The 6,000-nt window shown below is 46.6% G+C and overlaps 1 pseudogene across 1 annotated transcript in view; it reads left to right on the plus strand.

Annotated features, from left to right (window-relative positions):
* Positions 1 to 5,028, plus strand: part of LOC308493237 (mitochondrial amidoxime-reducing component 1-like) — a 14,429-nt pseudogene extending 9,401 nt beyond the window's left edge. The window contains exons 5-7 of the transcript in view: positions 595 to 656; positions 761 to 832; positions 4,916 to 5,028. The product of the transcript in view is annotated as a mitochondrial amidoxime-reducing component 1-like (transcript). The remainder of the gene's footprint in view (positions 1 to 594; positions 657 to 760; positions 833 to 4,915) is intronic.
* Positions 5,029 to 6,000: the final 972 nt, after the last annotated feature.

The raw sequence follows: 6,000 nt of genomic DNA on the forward strand, positions 1-6,000 counted from the left end.
CCCTGCTGGGTTTGCGGGACGCAATCCATTGATCTGATTTGTCCTGAAAGTAGGCTCCAGTGACCCCCAGCCGTAGGCAGGTGCCCGAGGGGCTTCTTGGCCTCCAGGGGAGATGCAAAGAGAAATCCGGCTGTTGGGCCTGCTCTGGATTTGTTCACATGCGGCCAGGGGAGATACAAGACTCACACATATAATGGTGTAAGGATCTTAATACACCTTAGTCACTCACAAAGGGGTCTGACACAGCCTCTCCGTATACCTTCCTCTCTTTCACCCACTCCTTCTGCTCCCTTGTTTCCCTGCCTCCCTGGAGTCAAGCAGGATCAGTCAGGGAGGCTTCCTGGAGGAGGTGAGTTTCCGCCACAATTTGACAAGTGAGAGGAGAGGGAGCATTTCATGTCAAGTGAATGAACTGACCCATCAAAGGCAGACGGAGGGAAAAGGAAGGTGTGAAGTTTCTCAGGACTGATGTAAAGTCTGTCATTTTTGACATAAGTGGCTTCATGAGGTGTCAACTCATGAGAAGTCCTTCCATAAGTGTGTTAGAGTGAAGGCTCGGAAGTGCTCATGTGAATTTTGGGCTTTGTCCCTTAGGATTCGTGGAACGAGCTTCTTATTCACAACGTGGAACTAAAAAGGATGATGGCTTGTTCCAGGTAAGCGACTTCTGCTGCTGCTTGGATGCGGTGTAGGGGCGAGGTCAGTCTGCTTTGTCCCTGAGGCTCTGTGTGTGTGTGTGTGTGTGTGTGTGTGTGTCCAGGTGCATTTTAACCACAGTGGACCCAGACACCGGCGTCAGGAGCAGGAAGGGGCCGCTGGAGACCCTGAAGAGGTAGGGCAGGCAGTTCAATATCTCTGAGGGAGCAGTGAAATGCTACACACGTTCAGTCCTTGTGACTGTAATCTGAGCAGCGTGCCTGGGTGCTTTGGTTCCCAGAATATATGCTCGCACAAATAATTTTATTTTTCATTTGGATTTCATGATTCAAACAAATCAATTTAAAAAATAAAAACATTGTTTCGGTATTTTGGCAAATTATACTATGGACTGAGTATTAGACGATACCAAAATTTTATTAGGTGTGATAATGGCATTGTGGTGATACGAGAAATGTCCATATATTCTGGAGAAGGGTGTTCAAGTACGGAGGGGAAGTGGCATGACGTCTGGGGTGTGCTATATAGTAACGTTAGCCAAAAAAAAAAAAAAGACACACACAAAAAAATGTGCCAAAAATCTTAGTAAATACAATCTGGGTGATAATTATGGGGGAATTCATTACACTATTCTTTCTTTTGTGTTTACTTTATAATTTTCATAATAAAAAGTTTTAAATGAAAGACAATTACAAAGAATAACTAAATTGCATGAGAAGATAGTTAAGATAACATTAATTTTAAAAAGTGGATTACAAAATAACATGTATAATATTTACTTTATTGTTTTTGTTTATTTGATTTTACTTAGTAAAATACATAAATGCATATAAGTAGGTAAAAGGCTGGACGCCTGTAAACCAAAATGTTAATAGAGGTGCTCTTTGGTAATGGAATTATAAGAAAAAATACATATATTTACATATATATATATATTCATTTACATTCTCTAAAACACTTCAGGGCTGTTATCTGCCAAATCTGGGCCCAAGATATTACTGAAACTCTGAAAGTGAACTAATGATGCTTGTCTTAATTGGTTTCCCCCCCCCATAATACAGGGTCACAGGTGGGGTGTCAGGTCTCATTGCCCTCTTGGCCTTGACCCTGACTTGTGTCCTTGGGTATCACTTGTAGATGGGGACGGCGTGGGGGTGGTGACCTCTGCTTGGGGCAAAGCCCTGTGAAAGACTTGATGAAGGAATGAAGTTGCAGTGTGGCCATCTGGCATCGAAGCCATCATGAAGAGCACATTAAGGGAGGGGGGTTATACTTGGGGTTTGTGGGACCAGACCCCCTGGAATGTGAGTCATGCTGTCTCCCCTCCCTTTCAATCTCTCACCGAGCTCATGGCCCTTTTGGTGCCAACAATTTAGTTTCCTCTGGTCAGCACCCACCCTCTCTGCTGATCCTGCCATCCTAGAAGCTACTGTCTGTCCCCTCCCTGTCAGAAGCCCTGCTCTGCCACACACAATCACCAGCTGGTCTCCCTGTCGCTCAGCCCTGGGTGTTCTTCCCCATGAAATGAATGGGGCAGAATGCAATGATTCTGTGACAAACCAGCCAAGTCGCTTGGGAAATTGACCATCACCTTTTTTCATACATCTTGTTCTCTCAGCCACCAACACGTCACTTGGTGTCTGGCACCTTTCTCTCTGGATTTAGAAAGTGTCTGCACTGGCAGGAATAGCCTCCTAAAAGCATGTCATGACTTTGGGCTGCTCCTCTGAATCTTTAGCGCCCCGCTCCTGCATTGGGAGTTTGTGTTTATAGAAAGACGATAATCGACCCCAAACACAGAGTGAGGGCAGGCAGGCAGGGGTCACAGGGCACCGGTCCAGCTCTCCTGATCTTCTGCAGACTTTGTGCAGCCCCACAATCCCCCCTACCTGCCCTTAAGCCCCAGGAGACAGAGCAGCCAGCCTAGGTGTCTTCTCCTATCTCTCACTGAGATTTAAACTGCCATAGAGGTAGTAATTTATGTCCTCCCCGGGACAGGTGGCCATAAATCGGGCAGAGAAAGGCCTAGCCGCAAGCCATAAATCACAGGAAGGAAGGCAAACAGTGTGTGGAGAACACCCTCTTCACTCAGGGGCAGGATGCTCAGAGCCACCCTGCTTTCCCTCTCCTGTGTCCTCATGGTACCCCAGGGCTGTGTTGCTTCCAAATGCAAGTTCTCAGAAGGCAGACGTCTCTGCTAGCCTTACCCAGGATGCCTGTCATCCCCAGGCCAGAGGCGCAAGGGAGCGTTTGTCTGTAAAACATTCAAGGCAGGAGGCACAGCGCGGCCTGTCTGCCAGCAGTTTCCTGGAGAGGGAATTGGTCTGTTCTTTCTTACGGGACAGTGACTTCCATGCTGGTCCCCATGGCTTTCGAAGTGGCAGGAGGTTGTCATTGGTGCTTCCAAAATATCTTGCTCCTAACAGAAAGGAGGAAGCACGTTTGCTCGGTGGACGCAAGGCTTTTGCTGGATGCATACATACTGTGACAATAAAGCCAATTGTCACTGGCTCCGTGTGTTAGATTGTGCTGTGCTGAGCGAATGGGGGAAGGATATCGTGGTGGTAACACAGGCCACCGCAATCCGCTCAGCACCTGCTCGTTGTGTGACAGCGACAAGTCACCTCGCTTCTTATAGTCTCCGTTACTTTATTTATAAAAACTGGACTAATACTACTTCTCCTCATTAGTCAGAGTAAGGCAATAAATATGATTTATTTAAAAATAGATGATAAAATACCATACACAATGACCATGTAGGCTCTGGTCATTGACAGTCTTAGTTTCTGTACCTGACACCTGGGCAAAGGAGTAGCCTGCAGACACTTCTTTGCAGTCTCTGAGGCTGCATTAACTGCAACCCAGCCGCAGCCTGTTCAGTCTGCAGCACTTCCACAGTTCTGTTTAGGTCTTAACCTGACTCGACAGGTAGTAGGTAGTGACCCTCAGAAGTGGCTTGTGCCCCTAGGTGGGGACCCAGCAGTGACCAGAGAACGTCTCTAGTCGTGGCCGAGTCACTGACCAGTTAATGAGTAAACCAGGCAGAATAAGTGATGAGCAGCCTTCACTGGTGCACAGCGCTTTACACGTAACAGGGTTTCCACTCGTTACACCCTTGAAGTATGGAGACCTCTAAGTTAAATAGAGTTTGTAATTTATTAATCCCAACATATGTATCTATTTGAAAGAACCATAGATCCATGTATGAGACAATACTGTTTTCCGTCTGTTGAACGAGGCTTGGTGTGCACATGAATTCATTATCTCATACACTAACTCCTGATCCCCACAAGGGGGCGTTGCTGATCTCATTTATTGAGTCTTCCCACAGCCCTGCAGAGGCGGTATTAGCAGGAGCTGGTGGTGGGGCAAGAACTGGGGAGGCCTGGCCTGGCAGGCCCGCACCAAAGGGAAGCCCTGGCAGGCTGGGTCAATAAAATGCAAAGATGAAATCACACTGAGGAATCCAATGTGGAACTGCATAGGTACATATAAGGGGCGGAGGGTGACAGGTTTGAAAAAACTGGCTGGGGCCTGGTAGGAGGCCTTGCACGCTAGACTAAAGAGTTGGAATGTTTTATTTTGAGTCAATGGGGAGCCACTGAAAGTTTCTGAGCCTAGGAATGATTGGGCCAGAGCAAAATTAAGAACGTAATATAGTGTAGGGTCAACAATGAAATGAAAGGGAGGGGGAGGGAGAATGAGGAAGAGAGGTTGGTGAAGAAGTTATTACCCTAATCCAAGCATGCACAAAGCACGCTTGTGATAGTGGGTGAAAAAGGGAGCGAATTCAAATGAGGTGGTGCAGGAAGGACCTCAGGACTTGGCAGCCATGGGCAAGCGATGGAAAGCCAGGGGAAAGGTGTAAAGGATGACTCCAGGGCTCCAAGCCTGCGTGACTGGAATGATGGTGGTTCTGGTGACAGACATGGAAGAGTCAGAAGGAGCCATGTCTGGGAAAAGAAAGGTAACAGCCTATGTCTATCATATCAAGCACCCAACCTCTTGAAAAAGGGACTATCATGTGGAGAGAAGACGTGGGGATACCGCCACTGGCGACACTTCTGCAGTGTTTGCGCTTAGGAGGCGCTGTTCTGTTAGCCTTTGATGGAATGATGGTCTTTGCAGCTGGGCAACAGGGCGGTGCTGTGTGGGGTGGATACTTACCTCAGTCAAGAAGAAACCACATGCTGTTTGAGCTCTTGCTTCTGTTTGGCTGGGACTCATCATGGACTCTCGTCTAACTTCTAACTTGCAGTTATCGCCTGAGGGATACAAAAATTATACGGAAAATCACCTCTGTGGACAGTATTTTGTTCTAGAAAACCCAGGGACAAAGTGGGAGACCCCATGTACCTGCTGGACCAGTAATAGGAATCATCAGATGTCTTCTAAAAATGTCCTCAAAAGTGTCAACACTTGAAGTGTGGTGTTTTGGAACCTCAGCATTTTCTTTAGGTCTGTGATTTCCAAGTTTTTTGCACATCTTTGTATTTCAATGCTTCCAGTGTCCTGGCGCTCAAAGCCAAGAAATATCGTCTTGATAACTTAGTAGGACCTCAGGAAGCCACTTACATGACAAGATTTTGAAAACTCCCTGCTTAACTCTTGATTGTGGAATAATTCTTTCTCCTTCTTCATTCACCTACCTAGAGTGCTAACCTCCATCATCTCATTACCACTCCTTAGGGAAAGAGCAGAGAAAAGAAAGGGGAATAGTGGGTGAGCGAGAGGAAAGTCCTGGAAGGTTTTATTATCTCATGCACAGGGCATGCAATGGAAATTAAATAGGTCCCCAAATAAGGCTGGAATGTCACTTCATTTTTCTCCTTAAGCCCAGGCTAGCTTTTGAAAAGCCATGTAGAGCTTGACCTTCAGGAAACACTTAAGAACCATACGTCATCTTAGATCTGTCACCATTGCTCTGTAGACAGTGTCCAAGAGGATTGGAAGAATCCTTCATAGCACACAGCGCCTCTGGGCTGTGGGACAACAGAAATGTGAGGCGGGAAAACCACTTCTGAGAGCAGTGTTGCTGTAAGACTCTGACATGGAACGTGTGAAAAGCAAGATCAATAAAAACCTTCCTTGCCATGAACCGAAGTATCATATATATCCCATTTATGATCCCGAACTTCTTCCAATATGTGAATGAACAGTAGCACTAGAGAGGGCAACACCCCTAGTTTGATGTCTGAGATGCTGTTGGATGTTACCAGGGAAATGATGCCCCTCTTCACGGAAGAGCAAAAAGGCACCTTTTTGAAAGGAGGTGATGCCATCTAGTGGCGTTGATCGGGAGCTCAGCCCAACCGTTGAAAAGATTGAAAAAATACCTGTGGA

This window comes from Rhinolophus hipposideros (genome assembly GCF_964194185.1).
Source record: "Rhinolophus hipposideros genome assembly, chromosome: 26".
NCBI lineage: Eukaryota > Metazoa > Chordata > Mammalia > Chiroptera > Rhinolophidae > Rhinolophus > Rhinolophus hipposideros.